This window comes from Salvia miltiorrhiza, chromosome 6 (genome assembly GCF_028751815.1).
Source record: "Salvia miltiorrhiza cultivar Shanhuang (shh) chromosome 6, IMPLAD_Smil_shh, whole genome shotgun sequence".
Lineage (NCBI taxonomy): Eukaryota > Viridiplantae > Streptophyta > Magnoliopsida > Lamiales > Lamiaceae > Salvia > Salvia miltiorrhiza.
In genome coordinates, this window is record NC_080392.1 from 33,916,947 (window position 1) to 33,925,787 (window position 8,841).

At 34.4% G+C, this 8,841-nt stretch overlaps 1 long non-coding RNA gene across 1 annotated transcript; it reads left to right on the plus strand.

The window, feature by feature from the left end:
- Positions 1 to 2,823: 2,823 nt before the first annotated feature.
- On the plus strand, positions 2,824 to 3,416 carry LOC130989161 (uncharacterized). Its single transcript, XR_009090513.1, has 2 exons — positions 2,824 to 2,987; positions 3,089 to 3,416. It is a non-coding gene; the product is annotated as an uncharacterized LOC130989161 (long non-coding RNA).
- The last annotated feature ends 5,425 nt before the right edge of the window (positions 3,417 to 8,841 follow it).

Here is an 8,841-nt window from a genome sequence, read left to right on the forward strand (position 1 = left end):
AGGGCGGATCAAATTCGGGTCGAATTCGGGTTTGTGCGCGAGTTAGACATATATGGAACTGTTAGTGTCATTAGTGCCATATACTCAGTGCTGCACGAGTGGTACTTATGACCATATTAGTGTCGTTAGTGCCATACGAATGGTACTTATGGCTATATTAGTGTCATTAGTGCCATACGAATGGTACTTATGGCCTTATTAGTGCTATACGAATGGTACTTATGGTCATATTAGTGCCATATACCTGCATGCTGATATTATTTAAATGAATACAGTTATATGATCATTTTGAACAGTTCCCCGTAGGGTTTAGATTATCCATTTAGAGTTTAGATTCTCCATTTAGTGTACTACACGAATGATACTTATGGCCATATTAGTGCCATATGCTCTCTTATGTAATGTTGCACGAATGATACTTATGGCCATATTAGTGCTATTAGTGTCATATACTTAGATTTTTTTTCCTTTTTCGGTTGGCACTAATAGTGTCATATGTGCCTAATCCGCGCGCAAACCCGAATTTGATTCGAATTTGGTCCGCCTAATTAAGGGTAAAACAGTCTTTACACGTAATAAATTGCCAGATTTTGTGTTTTTTCATTAGTGGCCAAATATTATGTTTTCTTCTTAAAAATGGCTATTTCAAAAGCACTCTCTATAATATATATATATATATATATATATATATATATATATAGGGATGAGATCAAGTGAGAATTAATCTTTTTGTGAGAATGGGAAACCAATCACAGCCCTTTATTTGGACATGAACAACGATTGTTCAACATTAAGTCATTGATCACTATTTTATTAGCGACAAAAACTGCAACTAAACAGTATAATTGTAGTACATAAACAGCAAGCAGAGTATCGTATCCACAGGGACTGACACAACGAAACTACTTTAGCTATCTCCTAAACAAACTTAAGTAGTAGACAGGCAACAGAACGTAGAGATTGGTTGGCTTAAATTAAAACACAAATAACAATAATAAAAATCACGTAAGAAATATCAAATATAAAAGACAACTGATCCTAGGGTAGTAAATTCATTAACTAAATCTACGTAATTAATCTATTAATCTTATGTACCAATTTAATTCAGTTATGATGAGAGATCACTTAATTAATCAATTACTCTCGCTAGAGCAGCAACGATCGTAGATTAGTAAATTCTCTATCTCCGTTAGGTCTCAAGAAAATATACTAACTCCCAATAGCTCCTAAGAATAGCTCCCTATGATCCACTTATCTCCGCTAGGTCTCAAGGTTAAAATCATATCATACATTCGTGAATCCGCTAAACAGTTATCTCCGCTAGGTCTCAAACCGAATAGCTAAACATGCAAACTATTGATCAGATAATTCACAAGAAATCAAGCACCAGGAATTATGAATCATAAACTGGAAGGCACAAAGGTATTAACAAATAAATTACATAAATTCCATCAACTATTTACAAACCCTAGAATCAGCTAAAGGAAACTAGCTAGACATAGTAAAATAAAACATAAACATAATTAAAAAGAACGCAATTGTAAAAACGAATTATATAAAAACTGAATAAGAAAGGTTGTAGCGGCTTGAATCTTCAATCTTGATCCAAGCCTTGAAAACTAGAAAACAATAAAATTCTAAAGCTAGAAAACTGAAATATGAATGCTAAGGTTCGGGGGGGTTCCCTCAATAGGTCAAAAGAAGACCTATTTATAGATTTCAGATTTCCTTCGGATCACCATGGAAGTTGCCATGCAAAGTAGAATTCTAAATGTAATAGAATCGTGTGAAATAAGGCAACTCTCCAGCTGGATGCGCGCTTCGGAAAATACTCCTACTCTCGCCCAATTTGCAGCTCTCGCCAGAGGAATTGTGATTTCTCTGGTCTCGCCAGAGGAACGGCTATCGCGCCAGATGAATGGATCGCCAGCGGAATGGGTGATTTCTCTGCAATCTCCAGAGGAACGGACATTGCGATTCCGCTGTAATGGACATTGCGATTCCGCTGTAATGGCTTCTCTCCCCTCTGCTCTGATTATTAACTCCTCTAGTGATGACTTCGCTACACTGGCTTCTTGATTTCGCTGACTCTAGAGAAATGGTGATTTCTTTGGCGATTGATTCCGCTGCACTGGAGACTTGAGGTCTTTGATTTCTCTGACTCCAGAGGAATGATGATTTCTCTGCTCTGGAGACTTCGGTTCCTCTGCTCTGGAGACCAGAACACCTAGAATACGCCAAATTCATCCAAAATTCTCCAAAACTGCATTCTTCTATCTCGAAAGCCTAAATCTCCTGCAAAGCATAAAATACACCATAAACGCACCAATTTCCAGAAGATTATCTTAAAACATGCACATACAAACCCTTAAAAATAGAGTAAATTAAGCATAAATCAGTCATGAACATCGATGTTCATGCGTCACATGAACAATGGTGTTCATGACTTACTGTCATGAACATCGTTGTTCATGTGCTTATGTTCATGTATTTTATGTATTTGTTCATGGTTCTTCATATGAATATCGTTGTTCATGCGTTTTTGTTCATGTATATTATGTATTTGTTCATTGGTTCGCACATGAACATCGTTGTTCATCAGTTCGCACATGATCCTCTCCCTATATATATATATATATATATATATATATATATATATATATATATAGGGTTAGTATCTATAGAAAAATCCCTTAAGATAAAGAATAGAGAAGTAATCAGTACCGTTCAATTGCTTCAATCCAACGGTCAAAATTAAATGGTAGATATATTATATACTACATCGAAAATTAGCTGAACAATTTTTAATGAATTAAAAAGGGTATTACGGTCAACTGAAAAAATGTTAATTCAATGCGAATCTAAACTAATCCCATCCTTTTCGACTTTCCTTCTGCAAATTCATTGAATATTGTGGAATATATTTGTAAATGTATTTTCACCTCAGAAAGTCATCGTCTTCCTCTCGCTTTCTCCAATTTTTTTTGGTAAGAATTCTCTTAATATTTGCAAATATATTTTGCATTATATATTTGTGAATGTTGATGTTAAATTTGTTGAATATATGGGATTCTATTTGTTGAAACAGCAGCTCCTCCTCCGAAATCTGGCGATGTCGTGCTCTCTCCGGTGTAGATCGATGTTTTGCACCAGAGCTTCTCTCCGATCATCTCTGCGTTCCGCCGAACATCGCCCTCTTCTTTTACAATACAATGATATTAGATCAACGATTAATCATTAATTTTGATTATACAATTGGAAGTTTTGGATACCATCGTTATGAATGTTTTGTTGAACTTCTGCATTTTTTTCATTTTTTATGTTGCACCTAAAAATTAAATATCGTATGTTGCAATCTAGGTCAGAAACTATGATTTGTTTGAGGCACAAATTATATATTTGTTTTAAATTTTTTTTATTTAATTTTGCATCTATGGTTATATGTTTCGTCGAACATAACTCATGTTTTTTTAAATTTAAATAATACTGTCGAACTTATAATATAATCTGCTGAACTTATAATACTATAATGAACACCCAATAATTACTGATATTTGTTTCGTCGAACATAACTCATGTTTTGATGACTTTAAATAATACTGTAATGAACACCCAATAATTAATCATATTTGTTTCAGATTCTGAACTTATAATACATAGATAGGGGTTTAAATGATTCAAAACAATACGTCGAACTTATACTATAATCTGTTGAACTTATAATATTATAATGAACACCCAATAATTACTCATATTTGTTTCGTCGAACATAACTCATGTTTTGTTGAATTTAAATAATACTGTAATGAACATCCAATAATTACTCATATTTGTCATTATGTTCAAAAAAATAAACAAAGTATGATAAGTTCATCATAATTAATAAATTATTTATTGCAAAAATTGAGTTATGTTCATTTAGAAAATGAGAGTTGTTAATGAAAGTTCAAAGGATATAACTATTTGTTCGTACAAAACATATTAAAAATTTATTATACTAAACAAAAAATATAATATTTTCGTTATTCACATAAATATGATTTGTATTTGGTACGTCTTCAACAATATTCGATTACGATATAATCATGAATAATCCTACTTTATTCAGCAAACTATTTTCCTTATTCGCATAAATGTGATTTTTATTCGGTACATCTTGAACAATATTCGAATACGATATATTCATGAACAATGCTACTTTATTCAACAAAATATTTTCCTTATTTACAATCTATGAGTAACAGTTATGTTATTCAACAAATTATAATCCTTATTCACAAAAATATAATTCTTATTTGGGTACGTTTTTAACAATATTAAAATACAATATAATTATGTTTATCGTACAAAGAAAGTTATTCAACAAATTAATATCCTTATTCGAACAAATATAATTCTTATTTGGGTACATTTTTAACAATATTAAAATACAATATAATTATGTTTATCGTACAAAGAAAGTTATTCAACAAATTAATATCCTTATTCGAACAAATATAAATCTTATTTACGTACATTTTGAACAATATTCAAATACATTATAATTAGTGTTTATAGCACAAAGAACGAAGATTAATGTGTACAGGTTTTGAAATAGCTCTTGATACACAAACGTAGTAATTGAAAAAAATAAAATGCTACATGGATTACTAATTTTATTTAAGCGATTAAGACTTAAATTCTACATAATTAATTACTGGATTAATAAAAATATAAATTAGGTGAAGATTCTATTATTTATTCAGATAATAATAAGTTGTGAATACACATTAAAATTATTTGCACAAATAAAAAATTTGGACGAACATTATATAAATTGGCATGAATTCGAGTATATGAAGGATTGTGAAAATTTAATATACAAAATGTACTGAGAAAAGGCAACGAAAAGAAAAATAGGAAAGATATGATGATTTTAAATCTTATCAAATCTTACCAAATATGCTATCAACCGTGTGAAATAATAAACTAAAATTATGGGATGCACCATATCTTACCATAAAAATTATAGATATTTTCGGTTACAATTTAGAGTATAATGACAACCTTAGCCTTTTCGAATTTATTAAGGTGTATAATTCCAAAAATTGCAGAACCGTTAGATTGCTTCAAATCAACGCCTATGATCTCTTCTCTCTTCTCTCAAATATTTAGCTTCTCTATTGATCCCTTCTATATATATATATATATATATATATATGAAAACTTTATTCATATATAAATGGCTATTTCAAAAGCACTCTCTATATATAAATGTAATAATGTTATTTATAATTATACTTCATTCATTAAAATTCAATATGACCATAAGGCTTGAGTATGGATATTAAAAATGAAAACTTTATAATAAAATAAGCGAGAAAATAACATTTTTAGAGCATATTTGTTATAAAATAAAAAGTAGGGAAGATAAATAAAGATATTTGTTGGGAACTTAATGAAATATCATAATCCTAGTTTTGATGATACCAAAATCAATAGGTCTCAATTGTAATAGACTAGAACTGCTTGAACTTAAGTGTAAGAGTTCTTTTTCTAGTTTAGTTGCTGTTCTGAAGACTGAAGACTGAAGAATGAAGGACTGAAGACTGAAGTTGCCGATTGAAGCATCAGTCGAAGGATCAGTTTCAACTGATTACTTAATGCGAGCCACGTGGATTCAACGGACTGATACTAAAGTCAAGTATCAGTTAAACATTCTTCCTCGGACTGAACCTCCAACGTTCAAAGGAAGCCATGCACTCCAGAAGTACAGCCACATTAAATGCAGAGATCTCAGGATCGTCCTTTATTTGCAGAGGTCATTCCTTTTGGTGATTACCTTTTCAGAGATGACGCATCTCCTGCTCTTCAAAGAAGCCGTTCTTACCAAACAAGGAACCTCGAAAATTGAAGCCTCAGCCCAAGTTCAAATTACTCTCTAACGGAAGAAATCTTGAAGACCAGCTCCGCCAACGGATCTATTCAATACGTCTCCAATAAATAGCGCTCGAGAATCACTTCAATATTCACCGATTCAACAACATAAGCTGAAACACTGCCAAATTTGTTACTCAGCTAAACCAAGCCTCTCCAAAGTTTGAATCGAATAAGAGAATCACAAAGCCAAAAATCAGTCACTGCTGATTACATACATTCTCTTAGACCTTAGGCAAACATTGTATATCTAAAGCCTAGGTTAAACTGACTGCAAAGAACTTGTTCTTTGTGGTTTAGTTGGCAAGTTTTCAAACCTCTATTCAACCAACTGAATTGAGTGTTTGTGTCGAAAAGGAGTTCAGAAAGGTGTTCTGTCTCCGTGAGGTCTTAGTGCCCAGTGTGTGCTAGGAGTGAGAAATCCAACAAGGTGTGTTGATACTGAAGATTGGATCTTCAATCGTCTCGGTTGTGTGCACTCGCAAGCACACATTCAGGTTTGCTGTGCACCCGTAAGCACGAGCATCGGTTTGCAGTGCACCCGTAAACACTTTTCCAGTGAAGTTGTTGGTCTGATCAACCGACCGTGAATGTAGGAAGTGTTTTCCGAACCACGTAAAAATCTCTGTGTTATTTACAGCTTTCAGTACTTACATTCTTACTTGTGTTCTTACATTCTTAAACTGAAAACTGATTAATTGCAAAGAGAAACCTAAAGACTGACAACGTGCTTAATTACACAGGCTATTAAGAAACAAAAGTTTTCCGCTGCGTGTGTTATCAGTCTAACTGATCTATCCTCTGATAGTCAGTAAGATTCATAACATATCTCTGTTTATCAAACTCGACTGAAGCTTTACGTGTATCAGTTAAGGTCTTTGACTTAACTGATAACTCTTTACTGAAGAGTATTCAGTATCAGTCGTCAACCCTGTTTTGGTCAAAACTCTTTTCAGTAAACAGGTTGAGTCAGTTTGTGTTTGAAGTTTCGTTTTGATTCATTCGAACAAAAATAACCTATAGGTGTACTCCCCCCCATACACCTATTCGAGACCCTCCGGACCTAACACATGGTGTGCAACAACAATGAGCAGTAGCTCGTTGTCAGCCGGCGCAACCCACCGCACATGGTCGTCTCACGATAGACCTAGTGCTGGGTCATCGACAGTGTTAGTCTTCACGACTATCGCTGAGTCGATTTTTCCTTTTCACATCTCTTCTCCGTTTGCATGACGAGCCGCTCTTTTGCACTACTTCTTTCACCAAAGGCTCGCCATGCATTTCTATCATCTCCCTCCTCACCTCAAACACTCATCTTCCTCACCTCTTCTTACCCCTCGTAGGTCCGTATGCATAGCCGCGTTACATGAATATCTTCAAAACGCTATGCATACTCTCCTTTCCTTCAACCCTCATATTCTCCACCTCCCAGCCTCCTTCTCTTCTCCGTCTCCCTCCTCATCTCCCTCCCCACTGGCGTCTTCCTCTTCTGCATCTCTGGACTCACCCTCTTCTCAAATCCTCTCACAAGTGTCTGAGACTAGGAGTTGGGTACCATCTGATCATAGATTCCATCATCAGCTCTCTTTTTGATGTTCCCAAAAAGGGGGAAAGTAGAAGTCAGAGAAAAACCTTCTCAAAGATGGTTCTCTGCATCTTCTCGAAAGACTGAAGATGGTAAAGCAAAATGATCACCAGAAGTTTTAGGATGACGTTCCAGTAAGACCTCAAGTCAATGAAAAATAAGTGTGAAAAGAACAAGCTTAGGAATATGAAGATGAAGATGAAGATCAAAGAAGTTCAAGGCGCAGACAAGCAGACTGCTGGAGTTCATGGATTTCCATGTATTTTTTCTTTGTTGTTTTTACTCATTTGTATGTTTTGCTCTGTACCCCAATTGATTTCTCATCAGTTACTTTAATGAAAAGAACTTCGTTTTTTATCTCAACCTGAAGACAATAACTTTTTGTCCAGTCTCTAATTACTGTCTTTCAGTTTTGTATTCGTTCAGTTTCTTTGAACTGTTGTGTTCTTCTTTCAAAGTGCAAGTTTTAGGTTCTATTGTTAAGGGGGAATAGTATTCACCCTGTTTAATAGCTTGTGCTTTGAGTTCAGTCTTTTTCTTGCTTAGAACTGTTGTGTGGTTTTGGCATCATCAAAAAGGGGAAAATTGTTGGGAACATAATTAAATATCCTAATCCTAGTTTTGATGATACCAAAATCAATAGGTTTCTCTTGTAATAGACTAGAACTGTTTGAACTCAAGTGTTAGAGTTCTTTTTCCTAGTTTAGTTGCTGTTCTGAAGACTGAAGACTGAAGAACGAAGGACTGAAGACTAAAGACTGAAGATGCCGACTGATGTAACGATTAAGGCAAAGTCAAATACTGATATTTGACTTATCAGTCGAAGGATCAGTTTCGATTGATTACTTAATGTGCGCTACGTGAGTTCAGCGGACTGATACTAAAGTCAAGTATCAGTTAAACATTCTTCCTCGGACTGAACCTTTAGAGTTCAAAGGAAGCCACACACTCTAGAAGTACAGCCGCATTAAATGCAGAGATCTCAGGATCGTCATTTCTCTACAGAGGCCATTCATTTTGGTGATTACCTTTTCAGAGATGTCCCATCTCCTGCTCTTCAAAGTAGCCGTTCTCATCAAATAAGGAACCTCGAAGATTGAAGCCTCAACACAAGTTCAAATTACTCTATAACGGAAGAAATCTTGAAGACCATCTCCGCCAACGGATCTATTCAAGACGTCTCCTATAAATAGCGCTTAAGGATCACTTCAATCTTCACCGATTCAACAACATAAGCTGAAACCCAGCCGAATTCGTTACTCAGCAAAACCAAGCCTTCCCAAAGTTTGAATCGAAGAAGAGAATCACAAAGCCAAAAAGCAGTCACTATTGATTACATA